The 12522-nt window shown below is 43.1% G+C and overlaps 1 long non-coding RNA gene across 1 annotated transcript; it reads right to left on the bottom strand.

Moving 5' to 3' along the window:
- Positions 1–2555: 2555 nt before the first annotated feature.
- LOC144121847 (uncharacterized) lies at positions 2556–11045 on the bottom strand. The gene is made up of 3 exons (XR_013312716.1): positions 10912–11045; positions 9832–9976; positions 2556–2688 (listed from the first exon to the last, which is right to left on the bottom strand). It is a non-coding gene; the product is annotated as an uncharacterized LOC144121847 (long non-coding RNA).
- Positions 11046–12522: the final 1477 nt, after the last annotated feature.

Genomic DNA, 12522 nt, shown 5'->3' with positions numbered 1-12522 from the left:
CCGTATAATTTAGCTCGGCCCTAACCGACCAGTCTCGATTCCGCCAGCATGAATTGATTCACCGCACGTTGGAAGCACTGAGCTGTGTATGAATAAGCACCCCTTACTAAGAAAGGCCCTCTAGTTGTATGTGTTCGTTCTTTCCTGCTGGAAAACAGTGGAATGTATCTTCATTTAACAAAAAAAAAACACTTCCAAAGCGGCTTTACTTCTTTCTTTGCCAATCTTATAGTCTATGGGTCAAGGCGCGATAGACTTCGTAGGTCGATGACCCGCAAAACATGGAGAGCAGCATGGCGATGTAGATTCTGAATGAGGTCAACTTAAGAACTCCAAGGACCCAACTCCTACATTAAGGCACCGTGGCAAAGCTGAACAAAGGAGGAAATTAATGACGCACTATGTAAATATGGTTGCTCTAATGAATACGGAAGTCGTCTGTGAAGAATCTCATGAAAACTCAATTACCGCATATTAACTTGAATGCTGGCAAACTATATAACGCAGGCGAGGAACCTGGAACCCTTCGCTGTTCTACTCTTGGAGCTGTTATTTTTAACTTACCTGCTTCAACTGTTGCAGCAAAATAATGTACTTGGCATCGCTGGGCTCAGTTCTTGGTGTGGAGAAAATAATTTTTCAGGAATCATAAAATTTGTTAGATTTAAGAGGGACTACTGCATAGCGTAGCATTGCAGCGCTATGAAGTAGTCCACCTTAACTCATGAGCCAGGCCGAAACAAAATTTGTTGTGTTGCCTGGTTTGAAACCTCCCTTGTGACATGAAAGCTGCAAAGCAGCAGAAAGAACTAGTCAAATCGCAATTATTTGCTCCTATGGAAGCAAACGACACTACACATCTCATAAAACTCAACGTTTTCCATCCATTGCGCCCTAGAGTAAGATATAACTTTAAAAGAAACATCAGTTGCTACACTGGGCCAGCCGATCACAACAGTAAACGAAATTGGCTTTTTAATGTTTAACTTAATTAAACAAGCCACATATCAAAATTCTAGGCGTCAAAATATTTTATTCTGATTACTTTCTTGTTTAGGTAATAACAAAAACTTTTTACTACGGACTACATTTTTGCTGCGGAAGATGTTTATGTGGCAGTTCTGAATGTGGTTGCAACTTCACTACAGACTTAAGCTGAATCGGACTGTAGAAGAAGCGTAATTTAAGTAGTTGCTGGCAGCGTGCCTAACGAGTGCGTTCACCTAGCTCTGCTTTATTTGTCACCTGACTCGGCATCCAGAAATTGTTATTTCAAGCTTTTTGTGAAACTCTTCGTAATATATTCAACGGTAAAAAAATAAAAATTCAGTGGGGTGAAAAAAGTTCGCTGCACAATGGCATGCAATTACGGAACATACTCTATCCCTTCCGTAGTTCCTTTGACGCTGGTCTTCAAGAGCACCATAATGGTTTACTTTTCGATCATTGCAGGAACGGTAAGCCAAAACTTTAGTTTATGGGAAACGATTTGGTAGTTTCTACCTCCTTTTCCTTGCTTGCGGCGCGTTCAGCAGGTATCGGAATAACAAGATCAAACTGCTGCCCTTGGATCGAATTGAGGATTTTGAAACAAGCGTCAATGTTGAAGGAAAACTTGCCTCCATGAAAAGGTAGCTATACTGGGAGATCCAGCAAGTGAGATTTGTTGACTTTGTTTATGTTGCTCCTTTCTAGCAGAAAAATAAAAGATCGAGGATTAAGGCGACAGCTGTCAGTCCACAGCTGATGCACAAAGAGTGGAAAAAGCAGCATACCTCACGCGACGTCTTAACCTGCGTATTTGGACAGTTGGTAACCGGCTTGAAATTGGCACTAAATTTGAGATGAATGGAGTCTGTGGTCGGAAGTTTTTGTATTTCTAGCATTAAAAGGCAGCCGTACAGTCAAGTTTTTGCTATTTCACTGGACACTACTTTAGTACCCATTACTATTGTAACCAGGAGTAACTTTCACATCATGGTCAATGCACAAGGCCTTTCTAATCACGGTGAAAATAAAAAAAAATATGCAGACACCGTGCTAACATTGCTACTTTATTGACACATGGTTAAGTATCTTGATGAATGAAAGGTGTCTTTAGGTTCTTATGCGAGCTAAGATGAACCGAGAAAAAGGCCAAAAAAGTTCTGGCCGCTACTGCAATCAGCCCGGCAAAGGTCGGGATGGCCCATGATGAAAAAGCTGCAAAAAATTATTGATGACTTCACTCTCTCCGTTCCTCACAATACTGCACCAACATTGAACAGTTTTTCTAGGAGGTCAAAGGTTACTTCACAAGATGAAGACAAGAGCGGATAGGTCTGAACTCGTCTGAACTCGTGCGCGTGCAAGCCACAGCTAGGACCGAATCCCGCGTTGAACATCGACAGCGATGCTCTGGAGGTTCCTGAAGGCGTCGTTGTGTCGGTTACTCTCTTTAGGCCCTCTTCCCTTCCTTCTTTTGGCAACATTTACTCTATATAGGCACAAAACAAATTCCATGGTAGCATGTACCACTCGTTTTGATTTATTCTCCTCCTCGTGAACAGACGGTCGCTGGCAAGGCTTGAGAAATCCTCTTGCGGCAGACTGGGATTCCAGTTGTGTTGTTTGAACTTTCCTCACCGGAGATTGACAGCACGTTATTTGTCGCAATTTACCAGTGCCGCCGCTGCAGCTGTGGAGAATCTGCCGGAGAAAAATTAAGCGACAATAAATGTCCCTTTAAGCCCTCCGATTAGGTGCCAGATGAATATACCAAAGGAAAGTGAAACTGCGCTATGGTACAAGGACGGAAGAAAGACACGAAGAAACGACAGCAGGGGCCGTATTACGTAACTGTTACAAATTCTGTCCAAAGTTATTGACCGTGACGTCAAAATGGCAAAACGAAAAGACGTCACCGCTTGCCACAACGAGGAATCAGCCAATTACAGCAGGACGGTGCCCTGGGAGCATTTTTTTTTTCAACGTGAGAGACCATCGGCTAATTTTTTTGTAAAAAAAAATAAGCAGTGATCAAAATAAAAAATATTTTATTTTTCCAATACAGTGTGTTTAAAGTTAGAAAATATTAAGGAAAACATAAAGCGTTTGAAGGTGCGCTAATAAATTAGCTGGTGGGTAACATTTGCTGCCGCGGGGAAGCGCTGACGGCGGTAAAACGTCAAGCTGCTTTGCCCGAAAGCAGCCGATTATACGCCGTGTTATTGTTTGTTACGCGTCGTCTGAAATGAACCAACTGTGCGGTTTACCTAAGTGAGCAGAAAAATTTGAACGAATGCAGTGAAGGCGACGTGACTACCGAGCGAAGTTGCAAGAAGCGCTTGGTACGAAATCGATGAACACAACTTGTTGAAGTTGTGTTGTTCGGCTCTTTCGATCGATGAAAAAAATGCCAAAAGATGAGCTGTTGCAGTATGTGATGTGTGGTGGTCTGTTTCTTTTTCCTTGGGAGACAGAAGACGACCACGAAGCGCGATTTGCTGGGAAAAATAAAGTACTTTGCCAGCATAAGCCTGCTTTACTTATATATCTGTGACACAGAGGTGACCGCGGGAACCCACCACTTCTGCGCACTCACTTTGCAGATTGCCTCCAACACTTGCCGCACGCATTTGCTTACCATCGGTAGTGCGATGCCGACGAGCGCCTTGTAACCAACGGCAGCTTGAAAGCCGCCGGTAGCAAGAAACCGCAGTGCACACACCACCTGCCGCCGCACCGACAGCGCGCTCGCACGCAGATTTCCTCCCAGTTCATCGGCGAATTCGTCGCACAGCCATTCTACAGTCTGCCAGTCGAAAAAGCGTCGACACAGCTTGTCCGGCAGTCAAACATAACAAAACGTGTCTTCGTGCGCTCTCCTTCGCCGTTCCTCGCGCCGGCGCAGCCGCCTCACTCGTATCGCCGCGTGCATTGCCGCAATTTTCTGTCGAAAATGCAACGGCCAAATTAACCACCGCAAGGCTGTCACAGAAAGCTGTCAATTAGCGCCTGCGTAATTAGGCGTGCGGCGCCACCACTTCTGCCAAATTCGTGACGTATTCTGCAGCCACGCATGAGGCAAAAAAGCAAAATGGCCACCGGCAACGAGCGACCAATAGGAGCGCAGAAGTGCAGATGGTCGAGGTATGCAGCGTGGTTTCCACGTGCCTAAGTTCTGTTCCTGTCCATAGGCGTATTTTTACTTTTCTGTTCATGAACCGACGATTCCGCGAGCTCGCTTCGTTATTGTGCTTCGTGGGACCTTTGTGATGTAATATTAACAATCTGAGCGGAAAGGGCGTTAAAACCCTGCTCGCCCAGCTGACCTCCATCAGGGGTGAATGCTAAGTACTCGACTCTCGAAATCTGTTCATAATTTCCTGCTCTACGCCTTTAGTAGTGCTTTGGTCTAATTCGTTTAACGATGCTCTCTCATGGCTGCGATAAGAGAAATACATAATGTATTCGGCTGGTGTACCTCTCGCCAGCCAAGTTTATTACGCAAAACTTGGCACGAAGCTTACCTCCCAAGGCACCGAGCTGGATGAGAGTGGTGCCGCTAGAAGATAAAGAGAAATGATGGTACTATAAATGCGCGGACCTTTATATTCGGACATTCAGAGTGGTGGCATCTTGAACGCGGAGCCAGGCGAAGCTAAGCCGCAATATCGTTCCATTGCAGGATAACAAAGACAGGTAAGCACATACTTGTGCCGCTGTATTGATTTCTCATGTATTCGTAGTAGAACTGTTTTCTCTTTATTATGTTCTCCGTCACGTTAGTCACACCGTAGCTAGGCAAAGAAACGAGACTGCGAAGGCGTCCACAACCCACGTCAAAGTCCTCCGCTCCGACGCTGCTGTCCCTTTCATTTTCTAATATCTGAAGCTTGATACTTATACTCAACCAGCTCTGTTCCTTTCTTCAATATAGTGAATTAGACAATAGCTGCTTTAAGTTTGACTTAGCTGCACTCCGCTATCAAAGACAGTGAAATCCTTCCAGACGCCAATGCTTGCAATATCTACAGATGTGACTATACAGATAAAAAGGGGAGGGGGGGGGGCGCTTCTTGATATTACATGAATGTTACCATCCATCGCTGTTACCTCCAATTCTGACCTCGTGATATTACCTGCAGAACTGTTTCCTCGAATCCACTAATTGGGGTGTGGTAACGTCCGCCAGACTGAGGGAGTTCTTTCATTCATGATCTCCGGTGTAACAATTCTGCCACTGTTGACCATTGTTTATCTTGTAATATTTACTTGCTCGGTGATTTTAATTTTCTTCTAATAAATTGGGCTAATTTGTTGTAATTCCCTCATGCTGCAACATAAATTATTAGCCTACCTCTAGATTTCAACTAGCTTCAAGTCATCAGCCAGAATTCCCATGGTTCTAACATACTATATCTCGCTATAGCCACAGCTCCCGAAAGGATAGGGCTGGTTATGTATCTCGACAGACTTATCGTTCGTAAGATGTTTCAGTTTGATATTCTAGTCCATATTTACTAGGTAATACAACAAAAAATGAGATTAGAGTAAAGCAAATATGGTGGAAATAAGAGAGAACTTACCACATTATTAATAAGGTATTTTGCCCGCTAGGAAACCAATCATCAGCCGAAGACAACTGGTTGCTCTTCAAACAAAAACTGTTCGCGCGGATATAAAGGCATGCTCTTCTCATTAGAATAACTAATGAGACATACATGGTTCAACAAGGCCCTCCGTCGATTGTCGAATAAAAAGAAGCGCGTGTACAAAAACGTTATATTGCTCCCTCTCGCCCTCGTAGAATACGTATAAATAGAGTCTGAAAGCATAGTGTGCCCCTAATTACCTCCGCGAAAAAAAAATGCTTTACTCGCGATCTTCCGTCACTGCAGCAGTCTATTCGTGAGACGTTCTAGCAAACTATACCACCCGAAAGTAAACAAAACCTAATGGGACTACACAAAATTCTTAGCTTCCCGCTATCTTAAACTAGTAAATGTCCAACCTCGTCAAACCAATATTTTCCATCAGTATTTACTAAAAAAGATTATTCCAGTAAACAAATTGTTCTTGATTCTGACAACCCGCTAATCGAACCTATCAGCATTAGCGGTGAGGAAATTGCATCCCTAATGAAAAACTTATTCTTATCTACGGGAGTGGACAGCATGCATGAACCCGAAGACACTTAAAAACACCCTTTCAATTTCGAGCCGCATTTCGTGCCATGCATTTCAGCAATCATTATCATCCGAAGAACTGCCTATCAACTGCAGCCGCCGCGGTTGCTCAGTGGTTATGGCGTTTGGCTGCTGACCCGAAAGACGCAGATTCGGTCCCGGCCGCGGCGGTCGAACTTCGGTGGAGGTGAAATTCTACAGGCCCGTGTATTCTGCGACGTCACTGCACGTTAAAGAAACCAAGGTGGTCAAAATCTCCGGACCCCTTCACTACGGCGTCCCTCATAGCCTGAGTCGCTTTGGGGCGTTGAACCCCAATAAACCAAACCAAACCACGCCTACTGACTGTAATGTAGTTAAGGTTATTCCTGTTGTCAAAACTAGTAACAAAAGCTCACGTGATAACTATCGTCCTGTTTCGTTTACATGCATATGCTGTAAATTGCTTGAACATACTATCGCTTCTCACATTTACAACCATCTGAACCGAAATAACTTTTTTTTCAATTCAATATGGTTTCAGGAGAGCCTACTCGTGTGATACCAAGTTATCTGAATGCTCTACTGAACTGCATTTTAATATGGATGATAACCAGCAGATTCCATTTTTTATTTCTCAAAAGCATTTGTCAGAGTGGCACATGGCCGGCTGTTTACTAAATTATCCACCATTTCTGTTGATTCTCTTACATTAAATTGGGTTCGGAACTTTCTCTGTTTACTTCAACAATTCATTGTTGTCAACTGCTCTTCCGCGCCGCTATGTCACGTAGCCGCAGGCGTACACAAAGGGAAGCTTACGTGGACCCTAACTTAGGACCCTAACTTTTTCTAATTTGCATTAACGACCTTCTCAATAACATTTCATCTCGTTTACGTGTTTTGCAGATGACTGTGTTATTTACCATAGGATCACTTCAGAGATTGACCGCCTGACCCTTCAAAATGATTTTAACACTATTGTTGATAAGTGTAAAAACTGGTGCACGAATCAAAACCCTGTTAAATGCAAATCTGTGACTTTTATCAGCAACCATAATATTTCTAACTTTAACTACTATATAAATAGCGCCTTCTTATCTAAAGTTATGTTATACAAATATCCAAGAATTCAGTTCACATCAAACCTCTCTAGGTTTTGTTACATTTCAACAATCTGCAACAAAGCATCGAGTACATGCCGCTTCATACGCTGAAACGTGCGAAACTCGCCCAGCCCCGTTCGTATGCTGAGAATTCTAACATTTGTTCGCACATAGTTGGAATTCGTATTGTCTGTATGGTCTGCCCATGAAAGTTGTCGGCTTGAAATGCTTGAGTCCATTCAGAACCGAGTTGCGCGGTTCATTTTTGGCAGTTATAGTCTCTCGCCAGTGTCTCCAAGCCTAAAAGCCTTATTCATGTACAGATCATTGAAATTCGTCGTTCAGTTTCGTTTGTGTGTTTATTTCACAAATAGGCTGACTCAAGCTCTTCCTTTTTGCCTCTGGAATCACCCCCCCCCCCTCTTCACGGCGCTTACATAATCATCTCATCTTCAACCGCGTATATGGAAAAGCTCAGTAATTTTATTCATTTGCATTGCATAGACCACTTAATTTCTGGAATGATCTTCCTGACAGCGCAATATTTTCCTTAGCCTGGAGAGTTTATAAAACAGCTATGTATGCATTCATCTCTTTAGTATCGTTCGAAATGTTGTACTGCAGATTCAGTTGCTCTTAATTAATGTCGTTTTCTAATGTGTCACTGTTTCAGTTGTACTTTCTTGTCACTTGTTCGCATATCCGCGTATCAATTTTTGTTTGCGTTTTGTTTTTGTTTCTGCTCAAACGTTTTTACTCCGTTTTGGATCAACTTTGTGTTCCTGTCGCGTATGTTCCTTGTACCGCGTCCATTGTACCATTATTTTGGTTTGTCATTCCTGCATATTTATTTTCTTTGATAAGCTCCTTTCACCCTATACTCTTCGTGGCCTGTAAGTACAAAAAATAATTAAGTGAAAAATTACGCCAAATATACGGCTTTAGTATAAGCCCAATATATGCCAGTATTTGTAACCGGTCTGAAAATAAACGGCATAATTTCGCAATAATTTTCAGAGATTTATTTAGAACGTTCTAGTTTTGGCTTGTCTAGTGCTCTTGCAACAAACTGCAGACACTGTGTTGAAGTAAATAAATGACAAATAGCCATCAGGCCTCTTTCAGTGCGCCCAAATGGGAAAAAAGTGCCACCTGCACCATGCTTCCCTTTTGTCGCGCCATTGTGGCAGCGGCTGGGAATGCAACTGCAGTTATCTTGTTCTGTTGCCTCGAGATAATGCTGCGCACATCTTGTGCGGCTTTATATCATGGGCGCTGTGTTTTGTGCAGGTTTCACGCTCGAGCAATTTAACTTCAGGTTCACACTCACGGCGCCCAATGATGTTTCACGCCATAAACGAAACTTTCCTCAATTATACCCAAAATTTTCCTTTTTTATGCCGTGCTCTCCTTCAGCAGCTTTAAAGCTACATTAACTTGAAAATATTGGGACAATTTTGGTTCCTAAAGTTGCCTGAAATTCTGTAAAAGCCTATTTTCCTCAATTTTCAAGCCTGAAATTCGCTCAAAAATGGAAAATCTTTCAAACGAAACATAACTATTGATTACTTCTCAGGCGCCGAATGCTATTGCTTTAGCTCTCGTAACGGCGGTGTTAAGACGGCAATGCTAAAATCGCCAGAAACAGTGTCGGGACTCAAATCTGTGCGGGCAGGTTAGTCCAAGTCCTGATCTTCTTGACATTAGATGGCAGAGCAGCACAGGCTGTGGCTTACAGGTAAAAATCAGTGGTGCACATCCTTCCCTCTAAGGGAAACGCTAACACATACCCAGAGGTAGGGTGTGTGCATAAATGATACCTGAAAACTTAAGCTGTTAAAATTACATGTATATCTATATGAAAGTATCTTGAATGGAAGCTCGTGTGTGTTTTCGAAACAAGGGTGCGCAAAATAGATTATTCTTATACTAGTCACGTGACTCGTCGCGGTGGCTCAGGGGCCTTAACGGGAGTTGGGTACCGGACTCTGCAAATGGGAGACCAAAGCTTTACTCACGAAAGAAGCAGGGCTAGAGAGCGAAAGCAAGGTCTTAGGAAAGTGGTTAATTTCATTTGCAACGAAATTCCTGCATGAAAGTAATTCGTAACTGTACTAAATACCGCACATGAAGTGAATCACAATAGTTTATAAGTAGGAAGTACTAAAATTACTCTACTTTCAATAAAGAATACAACAGCTTCTATGTCTGCACAGAGCTGAATGACCCTTTTCCGTACTAAACCACGCTTCCTGCATTGCATTATGCTCAAGGCTTGGTGGATTCCCTCACACAGCACTTCACTGAACGCGCAAGGCGAGTTCAGCACACTGACTTGCGTGGAGTGTCACGATAAGGATTGTCCTTGGCTCATTTTTGCTCTTCAATAAAACTGAAGCCTACATGACATTTTGGGTTCTTTAGAGCAGCTTTTGAAAGTTGTTTTTGTTTCCCAATTTTGTCACCTTGCTTGAAAATGATGTGGTGTCAGTAGAAAGCTAGAGGGCTGAATACCAACACAGTACGGTTACGAAGCCTCGAAAAGTACTTTTATAGAGCAAATAAAATCAACTCACCACACCCGCAGCCCCAGTGTAAAGCGTGTTGCATAGCAGCCCCAGTGTAAAGCGTGTTGCGTAAAAAACCACGGGTTGGAGTCCATAATGAGCGCACGGATGGAAACATGCCGCTCTGTTCATTGTTACTCCAAACGTTTGTAGCCTGTAAGCGCATTTTATGAAATAAAATAGGAAAAATAAACATTCTGAAAATGTGAAGGGAGCTCTGAAGAGCTCAGTTAAAGCAGAAATAAAGTTGAAGGCTAAACGATTACCTTATGCTCTATGCGGTTAACTGACCTACGGAATAATCTAGAAGTCATCAAAATGGAAAACATCAGATAACATTCACCTCTTTTTCGTCTTTTCTATCGTTTGCATCGTTTTATGGCAATGTTATAGCAATCAGAAACATGAGCAGACATTATGTTTCTTAGCGCAGCAAGAACTCAGGGGGCAAACACAAAATTCCTCCTGAGTTCTTGCTGCGCTGTGGAACATAACGCATGCCCACTAGCCCGAACCATCACGTTTTTAAGAGCAGACATGTTCAAAGTGGGCTTTTCAAATTCGCTGAATGGCACCGACTCTAAATGGTGTGCGTGCATGCTTGGGGGCGGGCAAGTAGTAAGCGGGTAAAGGCCAAGTGAAGCCCTTTTAATTAAACTGCTTCGGATAGATTTTTTTCGTCTTCTTGCATTGTTTTGGGATAAAAGTAAAATATGTTTTCGTTTTCTTTTTACGAAAGAGAGCGGAAATGCGTGAAAATCTATCGTTTGTGCGAATCGCGCAGATGTTTTTGCTCGGGCAGCTGTCTTCCGATGTGGTTATCTGATACGGGGCAGAATGTGACAGCAGCTTTTGCTGCCCTAGAAGTGTCACAGAACAACAGGTACAGTTGAGGCCAGAGTTAATGGAGCATGCTCTGCTGTTTCGATACCAGTAACGCCTTTTTCCAACAGCGATTCAAACTACGTGGTGAGTTTCTGGGCAAATTTACTGTCTCTAGTACCGCGGGAAACGCCCCCAGTACGTCACATGTACTATGAGCAAAATAAGGAAGAATTAATAACCCCTGCAGCTTCTTTCTCTACGCACCTGTGCGCCAACAATTCCAAGCTTGGCATACCAATTCATTCTGTAGAGATTGAACCTAGGGTGCCTAAATAAAGCGTTCCTTAACTGAGCCCAGTATCCAGGAGATTCGCCACCTTGGAGCGAATCGATTTGTGGATAGCTCCTCCAGTCACCTACTACAAAGCGATATGCGTGTGCGCGCGTACGGTTACATTTCTGGCCTCTTTTGTTTCATACGGGGTATCAGTGCGCTTATATTTGCTCGACGCTTCTTGCACGTTCTTATCGTACGCTCCAATGAAGGCAATAGATGTTCATGGCGCTTAGGTGATGCGCGATCATCACATCCTCCGTCGACCATCAGCAATCAAGGTTATCTGCTGCGTGGCTTTTGAAACACATCGACGATGGCTTAGGTGCTATGCAGCTCAATGGAGCAGTCACGCGATTGTAGATCACCGTCAGTTATTAGTGGGGATTCGAGAGATGCTCACAGGCGCCCTGCCTGATGGTTGCTGCCTTGCAGAAAATAGTTTCAACTGGCCATAGTTATCCTTTCTATGCATCATACTGACGTTCGGATGTGGTCTTCTGGCTGTGTTATCTGCTGTTGAAAGGGACACGCAGGGCGTTAATGCGTAAATATTCTATTTTACTAATATACTTGAAGGCTACAGCATACCCGTCATATAGGAGCAATTAGCAATTTTCTCTTTGTGACATGGAAAAACGCTTCAGTACTCATCATGCCCTGCACTTAATTGCCACCAAAATTTTGAACGCTGTTATCATAAAAAATGCATAAATAAATGAGTAACATTGCCATCTCAGTACCTTAGCCCTTAAGATAAGCGCTCCCTCCAGGACAGGCCCATGTTTTTTGACTGAAGAAAAATTAAGAAAGAAAGTAAGAGCGATATGTGTCAGTAACAAAACATCGGGTAACATAGCGCTGAATAACTTATGCGCATTCATACCTTACTCTCTCCGTGCGTAGCAGGTTAACTTGACGACGATTCAAATGTCTTTAGAATGACATGATTGCGAATACAGTGAACTTCTTTTTTCGGCACAGTAAAGTAATATCAATGCCTCATTTCAGGTACGTAACCTGAAAATACCACCGAAGGCATGTTTGCATCAAACTGAAATCCCATTGAAGTGATAAAGAAATCTTTGTTCCCACAGCAGTTGTCTTCACGGTGACTAATCCATGGCGTGCGCTTTAAAGCAAGGAAGAAATATTTGAAGGAGCCGTGATATTAGGTGTATATAACTAGATTACTTCAGCGTAGACAGACAGTGGCTCGCACACGGGTGACGTTGTGAACTAAAGGGGAAACTACCTTTAGGAACGTCTAACGGAAGCAACAAAGGCAAGCCTGTTAGCGCGGTGCAAGGCAAATACACGCAAAATTTGACTAGCAAGCGACAAAACAGACGCTGGGTTATGTCGTGCCATTCTTTTGTTGCCAGATGATGAGCCCTTGTTTCATACTGCGCTCGCGCGAAATTTAACGAACCCTTATATAGAGCCCTCATATCCTACGAGAAAATATTTAGCTAAGTCCAAACCTAGCAGCCATGCAGTCATTACAGAATCAGGGTGTAAAAGAAACTTATGTAAAAGTA

The sequence above is a fragment of the Amblyomma americanum genome, chromosome 2 (assembly GCF_052857255.1).
Source record: "Amblyomma americanum isolate KBUSLIRL-KWMA chromosome 2, ASM5285725v1, whole genome shotgun sequence".
NCBI lineage: Eukaryota > Metazoa > Arthropoda > Arachnida > Ixodida > Ixodidae > Amblyomma > Amblyomma americanum.
The sequence above is the reverse complement of the archived record's forward strand: the minus strand, read 5'-3'. Positions and strand labels throughout refer to the sequence as shown.